Raw genomic sequence first — 12,386 nt, forward strand, 5'->3', positions numbered from 1 at the left:
AAACGCTGAGGATATCAAAAAAAGTTATTAGCAACAGTTGTTCCTCCTATAAAAAGCACGATGTGCCGGAAAACAGAGCTTTTTTGGTATAACAAGCCCTTTATGTTTCTTAAATTTCTCGTCTTTTCCGGTTAGTCCACTAAAGAGCCATTAGACAAGCTAACTCATCACGATGGAAACTGGGCAACAGGAAACGATATGTCTTATGGAATATGGCACACAATAATTCGGATGTCAGTGAAGTCTGATGATCTATTTGTTGCATTTTTCCGGTCTCCGTCTACGCAATATGTAAAGAGACATAATGGTTTCTGAACACACACATTAAATACAAGAGGGCTGCAAGACCCCTGGGAATTGAAAATTTAATCTAGTGGAGTTAATTTTCCCGAATACGTAAATTCTGCCAGCACCCCTTAGTCAATTAACGAGATAAGTTATTAAGGCATGGTATTGACTGGGAAAACGCAAACTTTGCATTGACAATGTATTAATTTGCACCACGCTATAGCGAGTTTTTTGGGGTTTACACAATGGTTTATTCTAGGAAGTTCCCCAAACCATTTATGTTTTGCGTTTTTTTCAATTCTCTTGGTTTTTGCCCAAGTTAGTGGAGGTAGTTAGTACGGGCGACACCGTTGGTGGTACTTTAGTTAATCTCTATTCACATGATCTCAATAAATTCAGTCAGAAGTTCGGCAATGTGGTCTCCGTAAATTTATCCTAGCTTGCACGACCTTTGGTTCCGCGTCCACCTGAAAGACTCAGGTCGTTTTACCCTCCTATTCCCGCACAATGCTACATTAATACAACATGAAATTAATCACCGTTTCGCTGTCCTCCAGTTTCTGAAAGAAAAAGCAGATAAAAACGTGAAGATTTATTCTCGATACACCTCTCTCAAGTTTCTCCCAAAACAATCAAACTCAACTCGCCCAATCCTGCACTTTGTACAATCTGTGAGCCACCCGGAGATAGGTACCGTCATGTTACCTTCCCCGCGTCGTCTTTCCTATTATTCAACGACAAAATATACAAACAATCAAAGTTGGCTGCACTGGGGGAGATGATTTGTCTGAATTGCTTGTTCTGCTCGTTACTGTGTGTTAAAGTTGCGAGCTTTACACACCCGTAGCTCTTTATTTTTTGTTTCTCTGTTTTATAAAACTAGCGCTAAAATAATTTGTGGCTGTACAAAATGCACCCCTTTTTGGTAGTTAGATACTATACGACGTTGTACTCAGGTTTTCTGTTATTAGTTTTCATAAAAAAGACAGGCAAGCTGTTTCAAGTATTTTTTCGCTGTGATGACTGGCGAAGTAGTCGTGAAGAGGCTTCTGATTTTGCTACGCGGTAAAAATCCATCCTTTTTGTACCCAGATAATTCACTTAGACACACCTCAATTAAGTTTCTAATAGGAAGAACAAATACACAGATAAAGCAGGCTGCATTAGAAGCTGCCGCCCAGCGGCGTTTAGTACGCGTTTTTAGTTATCTGAGTCGCCAGTGAAGGTGAACCACATAACTTTTATCAGCCCGCCCGTAGATGGGTTAGCGACTTGTGCTAGTATTCCGCGACAAAAAGCCCTGGTTGTAACTTATTCGCTCTTGCACCTGCATTTCATGAATGAACGTCGTTGATTTATTGTCTGTCATTTTTACCTTCGCGTTCACTTTCCGATGCTCGAACGACGTTAAAGAATGACTTTTACGTTTGCAGTCGGTTGTGGAACAGTCTTCCCCCGGCTAATTACTCTATTTTAGGCTTGAAAGGACAAATAAGATTCCCTGCAGTGATACCGTCTCCGAACACTGCATACAGCGTGACGCAGGATAAATGTCAATCACTAAATAATTGCTGTATAGGCTTCTCATCATTTGTCGCAATCGAAGATTACACCAAACAACACTGATTGTTCGCATTATTATTGTAAGATGTTTAGCTGCAGGCATAGAAAGCATTGAATAGCAATATTTACCGTCTACCTAACGCAGTGCTTGTTCCGTAGCTGTACGTGATGTTTGGAAAGCCAGGCCCTAATTCACTTAAATGTCCGTGCGACATTGCCTGGTCATATATGCTATTGTCTTATCGCACTTTTTTAAAGCACCTTGGGGATCCTGTCGTGCTGCGTACGGTGACAATATTGAACAGTTTTATGAGCACAGCGGTCGAGACCTTTGATCCACGTCCATATGAATGTAATAGCTTCTGTAACGGCAATATTATTACTACAGGTTTTACCGCTCAATTAAATCCAATCCCCAAACAATTTAATCCATACCCAATCATATTTAATTGAAGCGCCATCTAATTAGTGCCATCTAATTTAGAATAGGTGCCCGCGAATGTAATCAATGTGCCAACCAATTTAACTCGGTCGCCAATCAAATTAATCCAGCTGCCAGAAGGTTGTTTAGTAGTTTTGTGCGAAATCAGGCGTAGCTTTGTGGACTTTGTTGCGCACTGTGGGGTGAAAATGTGGTGGTTTTTGCATTACGTGCAAAATATCTTATTCGCACAGCTTAATGGACATTCACTAACACGCACAGATCAGGAGTTATGCAGGCGTTATTTCCAAGAAAAAATGGATAACTGCGTTATTTCCTAGAAAAAAAAAGGCGAAAAAACTTTACTGAAAAAAAGTACAAATTGACACTTACCATGGTCTGAATGAAGCAGTCTTTCTGTGAAATAAAGTTTCACAAGAGCCATTTGAACGAGGCAAAACCGACGAAGGAAATGGTATAGCCTGAGCGTCGCAACGTTAATAAAATGCCCAATTCAGATCAGGTCTCTTGCCCGTACGAGAAGTTTAACTTACCATCTCCGAGTGAGGTTTGTCCTTGCACACGCCGTATGCCTAGAGGAAGCGTGGTGTGAAGAAAAAATTAGACGCGAACTGTGCGTCGATCTAGTACGCTTATTTTTATTTTCAGCATTTTATATAAACAAAATTTGAAGTGAGATGAGGGTAAATGATATGTCATCAAGGCCCAATACTCAACCAGCAATTTGCCTCCTGCTTTTAGCTGAAGTTCCCCAGATTTATTCGCGTTTTTGAACCAGGTAGTGTCCAAATCTTCCGGGATCCTTCATTCAGCGAAAAGCACTTACATGGTGAATGATTATTACGGGTATTTCTTGTGAATAAATGCGTGGTAACATACCCGTGTGTTTTAATTCACCCGGAAGCACCGCACAGAGGGCGTTCTACTCTTTCTTTATAAAAGGACACGACCGAGCAGTTGCCGCAATATGTAAACAGTTCCATCCGATACACAGCGATTTTCTTAGCTGTCCATGGCTGCATAACGTAAAGTTCTGAGACCAATTCTTTATGTGAAAACACGAATCTGGGTCGTCTTGCAGCCTGTTTGCCAGGCTCGTTTTGCCTGTAATGTTCAAGACAAGGCGCATACCGCTGTAGGCGTTCATATGCAAAAAAAGTGTAGAGAAGTGAGGTAAAGTTTGCTTGATTTATGCAGATTGTAAGGTTTTGATTTTGCTTGAGTACCAACATTAAGTGAAAAGAAAAGTTGGCTTATGTAAACAGCCTGGCTTGCTGCTATAGCGCTGAGCGTTGGTTGAATGTAGAACCGTGAACACATATCCCGTTTTAAACTTTTCACATTCTCAGGTCTACTTTTCCGATCGATGGTGTCAAAACAAATTTGTGCTACAATTTCGGACGCAGTTTTGGTCGCTGGCTGCGCTTGCGCTGTCTAGAGGCCTCTTAATCGTGTTAGCAGCACTTTCCTACTTAAGTAACGGGGCTATAATTAGTGGATATGTGTAATCAGATTTACCTAAAATTTGTGCTCTGTCGAACACAGTCATCGATGCCATTCCTGTTAACATAGAAATGTGGCACTACTGTAGGCAATTGTCATTGTGCGCGACATTGACAATTTTATGGCGCTCACGATAAGTGCAGTAATCTTACCTCCTTCACGCGTTTCAGTTTGGCTTGGTCATTCCCGTCTTTCAGGCACGGAAAGTATTTCTTTGCTCTTGCCATAACTGTCAGTAGAAGGAAACACCTCATTAGTTCATTCCTGCTTATTCGCACTTAAGTTTGCATAAAATCTCCTTGTTCCAGCTATAAAAAATGAATTTACCAACCAAGACAACGTAGCACACTGCTGGGAGAATGCAGACAATTCAATTTCAAAGTGCATAGTTATGTTCTCAAACGCAGCCTTGTACGTAGCAAAGCGATTTTAACGAATAATCAAGAATGCGCAGCGCATTCTTGCTGAGCAACAACAGAGTATCAGGATACAAATGATCTTAAATAAATGCAAATAAATTGTTCTTATCAAAGTACACGACAGCTGTACAAATCGGCGAGAAGTTAAACAAGGGGGTAAAACTAATAATCACGGATAGAGGACGCCTAAACAGCCGCTAGCGCCACTGAGACCGATACAAAATAACAGAGGGTATTGACTACAAACGCTATTACTACGTTCCCTGTATCAGTAATTATGAGTAAAGTGTTGGTAGCGCTGTTTTATCAAAATATGATCAGTATTAAGCCAGGCAAACTCCGTTCCCATTCTAAGTGGATGATATCGACGGGCCCAGGAAGGTATATGTATATATCTGTGGGCTATGCTGTTTACACTAGAGTCTCTGAAAGGGCAGTGGATATATCAGTACGAAGTTCGCGCTGCAGATTAAGTCCTAACGATCGCAGCGTTCGTTGCAGTTACACGTGTTCGCTAACTAACTGGATCTGTTTCTTGCCCTCGCTGTTCTGAGGCCTGGCAAGCATTTTCGGAATTCAGCACAAATAAACTTACACCGAGCGAAATCAAGGATCCAATAGAGGTAATTAAACTCACGCACTTTCTTCGCATCCAAGAAAGCGCAGATTTATGGAACTGTAAATCAGGGTTGAAAATATGGCACACCTTGCTCATCAGAATCGCCGTGAGCTACGGTCCAGGCAAAGAGCGAAAGAACAGCCAAAGCCACCAAAGGAATTGCAGACTTCATGCTGGCTAAATGAAGTTGATGCTGGACAACCACTGATATCGTGAAGGCTCCGGGGGGCTACAAGAGGGACTGGCGGGATTTCGCAGCGACTTCCTGAGTGCCCCGCTAAGTTGGAACTGCTGTCTTTTCTAGGCGGCCCCTGCCATTTTTCATGGATGCCTGGTATAAGAGTTGGCCGTGTTAGGAGAGAAGGAATGCCCCTGCGGGTTTGTGTGATGCTGGAATGGCCTTGTGGCTTGCGTATGGCGTGAGTAGAGTAGGCGGGACAGCCGACCTCTTTCGCGAGGGAGTCCGCGCAAAGGACGGCGTTCAAACGCACATTTTAGATCGGCAGACGAGAAAAGGGCGCCATAATTGTTCAGTATTTTTACCTTGGCGCTTCAATGGCAGTAAAAAAGTTCTCGCCCGACACCATCACAAAATTGAAATTGTGTACGCAGGCCTTAAACGCAGTTCCAATCGCCGAGCTGCAAATGAAACGGTATTTTGGTAAAGGATAACAATATCCAGTCAAATAACCGACAGATGACAACACGGTCATTAAATCAGACTCTGATTTGCTCCCGCGATGCGTTTAGACAAGGCTGTAATGAAAAAAGTGTCGTGGTAACTTAGGAATAGTAAAACATCATTGCAAGGGGATAGCTAGGCATGTGAAGGCTCCAAAACAAATCGCAACAAAGTGACAAGCGCAGCTGCGAGTACAGCACACTTTTCCCACCCGTCAACCCGGCTGAGCAAATGCAATCACGCGTAGCGTGCCGACAGATCTTCACAGGTTAGGGACGCCCAACCACGCAAGGTTCGGCACAAAGTACCAAGTGCTAGTGGTTTCTTTAGCAGAATGATAATCTACCTTGCACTGGTTGTTTACGCCTTCAACCCTTTTTGGACAGCTTTTATTCCTTACACATATATTGTTTTCAACTCGCTTTCGCTATTTAAAAAAAAAAGGAGTTGCTTTCTAAATTTCTTTCTGTGACCATAAATTCCTTAAATTTCGTAGTTGTCTGTGACTGCTGGGATGCTAATCATCTGAACACCGAAAGTGAGAAAAGAGCATTGCAGTGGTGGTGCTGTCATGTTGAAGGGCTGGTAATATTATGTTATTTAAATTAGTTTTATCCCGAAGTCCCGAGGACACTACATTACGGGGGATTTTGGCCGAAGTACAGGAGTATTCAGCGCATGAAACACACACAAAGACAAGGCAAGATAACATTCAAGTTAAAAAAGGTAAAAAAATGGAGGAAGCTCACACTAACGCTTAAGACTTGAAGACAGCGAAGTTGTAGCAACCTTCACGACCCTCAGGACGGTTTAAGTCCACGACTGCAACCGATGTGCTGCTTCTTCGCTGCCATAACGACCTTTACTTCATCATTGTTGCTATAAGCGTGAGCTTCCTTCGTCTATTTTGGAAGTGATAATCATTGGGCACCACCTTCGAGGGGCGTACGCCATGACGTATCCCTGTCGTTCCGCGCTAGTGTTACGTCGAATACGGCGAACGCTGGAGGTTGTTTTTTTTTTTTTGGTCACTCTTGGCCAATCTCACTAAGTGGGTATGCTTGGCTCGACAAACATGCGCGGCGGGTATTGCTGGGCTGTCGCCGCGAGATACGCTCACACGAGCGTCAGGCATTTTCTTGGTTTTGTTAACTGCCGGGCGGTCGCCTCGAGGCCCATGCTCAAGTGAGCGCACTCGGCAATTTCTTGGCATTTTATATTGCGGACACAAAGAAAAACGATTTTGCTAAAGAGCTTCGCTGTTAAAATGCAACCCGTTTGAGCACAGATGGCAGCATAGACTGAAATGGGGAGGTAAATGCTGCAAATGCTGGTAGCGGAGACTTTTGGCCGTTTAGCGTCTCGCGATATGGTTTTAAAATATAGCAGAAAGCAATGCCATCCCGCAGTGTATTTCAGCTAGTTACCCCGAAATGAAAAATTAAACCCTGTTCCACGCAGTGTGAAATCAACTGAAACAGTGGAGCCGTAACTTTCTCGTGTCGACTGGAACGTCAACGTGCAGTCGCCCGAGAACAACATCGCCATCGACGCGTGAATCATACTGTTCGCCTAAAGAAATCGCCAGCTAAAGTTTAGTGGCAGGAGGCTTCCTCTCCTCTGCTTCCCCGACCATGAGGGAAGGGAACGCATCCCCACGAGACCTCGGCGACCTCTATCCGTGGGTCAAGGAACGGCCGGTGAGGCGGTTCCCAGAGACACGCGCAGACACCCCGATAGAGGCCACCGGCGGGTGTAGGAACCTGCTCCTACCCCTGTGCTACGCACGACCTTCAGCAGACGGACGAAGAGGCTCGACCTGCAACAGCTCTACTGTAAAAAGAAAGCGTTAATTGATGACGTAGACCTGGTGAATAGTTTACAAAAGGCGATTTCGACGTTATCAGCTACTTTATCTATTGTCTGCGTGCTCACCACATCATTCACACTCGGTAACAAGGCATCGCGCTTAGGAGCATCATTTATATGTGGAGATCAGGTGATTTGCCTTCAAGAAGCGGAGAAATTAAAGGGACAGACAACCGATTATGCCGAGTATACAGGGTGTCCCAGCTATCTTGCACTAAGATTAAAAAAAGAGCAATGGCGTAACGCGAAGAAAACTTAGTGCATAATGTGTGCAGTATTGTGAAGAAGCGGACAGTAATTTTTAGATGCGAAGAATCTCATGCTCGGGGCTGTGTCCCTCCCTCCCTCGTTGTCGTTGTCCGTCGTCCGCACTCTACAGCTCATGCGCGTCCCTTCAGCCCCGTCAGCGCAGTCCACTATAAAAAGAAATAGTTAGGCGGTGCCCGGTTTCGATCCCACGACTCTCTGGTCGCAACGGGAGGTACGTGGCGCTCTTCCCAGTGCGCTACAAACCGAGACGGGAGCATGTGCTACGAACGCGCCTTATGTCCATCACTCATTCAAACTACGTAAAGAAGCTACTGATAGAACGAAGGCACGCGAAGCTGAACGTCAACGGAAACGACGAACTGAAAACTAATGGGAACTTCAGTCGACCCCACGGCTGTTTCGCATAATACTCAGGGTTCCCTACGAGAAGATGGGATATTTTGTTAACTAGACAACTATTTAATTGTAATTAATTATCTAACTCGATAATTACTGTCGAAATCATTGAAGTGCCAATGAGGGATTTGTAGGTACCCACGAGTGGCATCTAATGGTGGTATTTTCAGCGACGTACTAATTGCGTACTCATTTATTCTGACTGAGAAAGAAAACCCGCGAAATATGAAAAATACCACGTGACGGCGCTTCCGCATGCATTGAAAAGCAGCGTCCTCAAATAAGCTGATTGAAAGCAACTGCTTCGCGTGTTACCCGCCCCAAGAGACAGCGCATCACCTTGATAATGGCATGTGGAAGGAGAAGCAACAGCGAGATTCGCGGGGCGCGTGTATATAGTTTCTTAGTAAGTATACTAGAGAGGAAACTGCGCCTCGTAAGCCATGTCGTCGTGGGGGTTCATGGGAAGACCCCCTTTTTGGCTTGGGCTTGGCATGACAATTGGATTCTTGAGCGGCTTTGGGGATTTGCTTTCTTCACTATGCATTAACACGTTTACGAGCTACAAGGAAGCCGAAATCTTCCCGTTTCTGTGGTAGCCGTATTCAGTGAAACAGCAGGCAATGCGTGATCGCACCTGACGTTGCTCATGCCGCAGTCGAAGGACGTATGACTGAGCGGGTATTATGCCGCCGTGAAATTTGTAGCCGACGAAAAGAAGAAACAAAACGTACTTCGAAGAAGACAAGATACGGCAGATACGGGCGCTTGTATGCGTCCTATCTTGTCATCGTGCACGACTGTTTAACGCCACGTTTTTTTTTCTTGTTGAACTAGTTGGCGGTCGGTTCACCGGTTCACCACGAAGGCAACGTTTTCATAGGCACGCTCAAAAAACTTTCCAAACTCTTGAAACAACTTATTATTTGAAATAATGGTAAAATGAATAAAATCACAGTCCCTAATGAGTTACCCCCCTTAATATTAACATTGTTCGTAAGTACAACCTTGGCCTGCGGAATAGCAGGCACAACCGTTCCGGCAAAAATACGCTTTACTTCCTTTTTCCTTAGTTTTAAAACAGCCTGTTTTTATTTCCCACTTACATAATTGCACACTATTCTTCGAGCTTTTGTGGCAATTTGTTTAAATTTGTGGTCACTAAAACGTTTCAGTCCAAGCCAATGATGAAACTAAGGCGAGTGCGATGTATAATCGCGGCCCATGACGACACAGACGACCTTGGTGTGAGCCGCATAGACGCTAGCGCCAGATTCCTCTCTAGTGTATACTGTAAGAAACTCTATGGGCGCGTGTGCAGATAAGGCACAAACTCAGTCGCGATTTCTTCTTTCTTTCTTTTGTTTATTTCATTCTGGCTAACTCAGAGGCAGCCTGTTTGAGGGAGTTGCTTTACGATACGCGGGGAGGCGCCGTCACGTGGTATTTTTTATATTTGGCGGTTTTCTTTATCAGTCAGAATAAATGTGTACGCAATTAGTTCGTCGCTGAAAATACCGCAGTTAGGTGTCCCTCATGGGTACCTACAGATGCCTTATTGGTACTGCAATGATTAGGACAGTAATTATCAAGTTAGATAATTAATAACGAATAATTAGTTAGGTCTCATTAACGAAAAACGTACTGTTCTCTTCCCCACAGTACAGCAAACATTATGCACTATGTTTTCTTCGAGTTACGCCCTTACTCTTTTTTTAATCTTGGTGAATGATAGCTGGGACACCCTGTATGTTCTCTATCCCAAATGAAACGGCATCACTTAAAACACCTTAACGAGAAACAGTTTTGCTGATAAGGCCCTGGAACTTTTTAAATTGAAATTTTTAGATCTACGAGTCATATGTGGCCGCCCAAAAATAATGCTGGCAACCATGACATACAGTAGCGCGGCAACATACTTTTGTCTGTATGCAAAATGAAAAAAGAAATTTAAAAACTTGTCCCAAGCAAAAAAAAGTGTGAATGGCAGGATTTATTGTTCGTTTATGTGTTTTTGTAATTCAACAGCCTATTTTGCACGAAGGCGCCATCTGTTGGGATAGACAATATGTAGAATCTGGCTTCACGTTGTTGAGGTCGGAAGTTCGATTTCCCCGGGCGCGACATTTTTTTAAAGCTGCCATTGGCCTTTGGGGAAACTGAAATCAAATATTTTGGCAGAACAAACGGCCCTGACTCAGGGAGAACCATCAAAGCTCTTTCACTGGGTCTGCTTACTGAACGCTGCCGTTAATTCTGGCATTGAGACTCAGTTAGCCACACTGAGAGCAACCCAGCGACGGCGGGCGGCGTGTCCTAAAGAAATTCAAAATAATGTTTAAAAATGCATATGCAATAGAAACTTATACAAATACTTGTGTTAAAGGGTTTTCAATAAGTAAATAAACGTTTCAGCAGTTACAGTAGCTGGTAGGTTTGCAGGTAACGTGACCGGAACACTATGTAGTGTCAAGTGTCGACACTACGAACCACCACTTTTCCGATTTCAGAAAGTTTACTGCCAAATTATAATTAATTCGGCCAGTTTTTTTTACAAATTTCTTGTGGTTACCGGGCTTTATAAAACTCTGGCTTTTGAATGAGCTAGAGAACACATACGCGACAAAAATCGGTTGTCCGTACTTTTAACTTCAATTGTTGAAATTGTGTCCTGTAATTTTTTCCCCTGGGTGCATTAAAGTTGATTTATACAAATGAAGGATTAGGGTTCAAGTGGAATAGCGTCATTGGTGGCAGTCTAGAGGGTAGCTAAATTAAGCAGAAGGAACAGGTGATCGATAATGCGACCAGTCGCAAGCTTCGGAATGTCGAGAAATTGTATGAGCTAAGCGGCGCTGATTTCATTTGGGAACTGGGATGCGATAACGTAGATTGTGTGCTGTTGTAATGATTCCAGATCGTTACAAGTGCTACTTAGAACGGTTGCAAATGAATGACGCGCACTCATGCTACTGCCGAGCGATACTTAGATATGCTAAATTCTTTAAATATCGGGTGATGTGGGCTTAAGCTTCTATCCCACCCGCCGTGGTAGCTCAGTGGCTAAGGCGAAAAGGCGTTGTGCTGCCGAGCCCAAGGACGCGGGTTTGATCCCGGCTGTGGTGGGCGCGTTTCAGAAGGAGTCGGAAAGCGAAAACGCCCGTTTGTGCAGATTACGGCGTACGTGAAGATCACCAGAAGGGGTAAAAAATTTTTCCGGAGCCCTGCTCTACGGCGTGCCTCATAGCCTAGGTGTAGTTTCGCTGAGAATTGTACGCAACAATCAATCAAATCAATCAATCAATCAATCAATCAATCATTCAATCAACGAATCAATCAATCAATCAATCATTTGATCAATCTATCAATCAATCCATCAATCAATCGATCGATGACAATCAATCAATCAGTCAGTCGAATCCATCAATCAGTGAATCAATCAATAAATCAGTAAATCAATCAGTCAATCGATCAATTGATCAATCGATTGACCGATCAATCGATCCATCAATCATTCAATCAATCAGCCAGTAAATCTATCTATCGATCGATCGATCGATCAATCAATCAATCAATCAATCAATCAATCAATCAATCAATCAATCAATCAATCAATCAATCAATCAATCAATCAATCAATCAATCAATCAATCGACAGATCGATCGATCGAACATTCAATCAATCAATCGATCGTTTGATCGATCAATCAATCATATTTTGTCGCAAGCAGCCCCGAATCTGCTGAAATCGCCAGAGTAGACGAATTCAATGAGTAAAGCCTGATAAAGGTGCCGTAAGGTGCAGATTAGGGTATTTGTCCTTATTTGTTCTTATTGACAACGATTAAATGCGCCAATATATTTCGCCTGCTGAAAATGACTGTTTATGGTTGGCGGGAGAGGAAAAGGAAAGGAAAGGCACTGGGGTTATTTTGAGCTCGGCAGGGAGCTCACCTGCATACAACACAGTGCAGGGGAAGGGAAGTAGAGGGGGAGTGGTAGGATAAAGTGGAGAGACAGAGGGAGAGCGAGAAAAAGGTACAAGGAGTCCTAAAGTCAGTCAGTCAGTCCTAGAAAGAGACAGTCCTAGAAAGCTGTCAGTCCGGGCACATCAGTTCGGGCGCTGTACTCCGGGCTACAGCCGCTGCGTGAGGCCGGTCGTCTCCAGGTGATGGAGCAGATGTGCGAAGACTTCCCGTTGGGTTGCCGCAGGCCCCTTCGGGAACAGAAGGTCCTCTATGCAGGCGCTGGGAAGGCCTCGATGCTGGAGCGCTCGGTGGAGCTCGGCTCTCGGGCCCGCGTGGCGGGGGCAGAAGCAGAGTAGGTGTTCCAGCG

The 12,386-nt window shown here is 43.9% G+C and overlaps 1 long non-coding RNA gene across 2 annotated transcripts in view; it reads right to left on the bottom strand.

The window, feature by feature from the left end:
- The window catches only part of LOC144144409 (uncharacterized), an 84,292-nt gene that overhangs the window by 764 nt on the left and 71,142 nt on the right, over positions 1–12,386 (bottom strand). The window contains exons 2-6 of one of the 2 annotated variants that reach the window (XR_013317246.1): positions 4,922–5,092; positions 3,949–4,025; positions 2,827–2,865; positions 2,666–2,689; positions 828–848 (exon numbers count right to left, since the gene is read on the bottom strand). This is a non-coding gene — a long non-coding RNA (uncharacterized LOC144144409). Of the gene's footprint in view, positions 1–827; positions 849–2,665; positions 2,690–2,826; positions 2,866–3,948; positions 4,026–4,921; positions 5,134–12,386 lie in introns of those variants that run through there. The other variant, XR_013317245.1, reaches the window with a different exon arrangement.

The sequence above is a fragment of the Haemaphysalis longicornis genome, unplaced genomic scaffold (genome assembly GCF_048455015.1).
Source record: "Haemaphysalis longicornis isolate Haplotype H1 unplaced genomic scaffold, Haemaphysalis longicornis Haplotype H1 scaffold_7, whole genome shotgun sequence".
Classification (NCBI taxonomy): Eukaryota; Metazoa; Arthropoda; class Arachnida; order Ixodida; family Ixodidae; genus Haemaphysalis; species Haemaphysalis longicornis.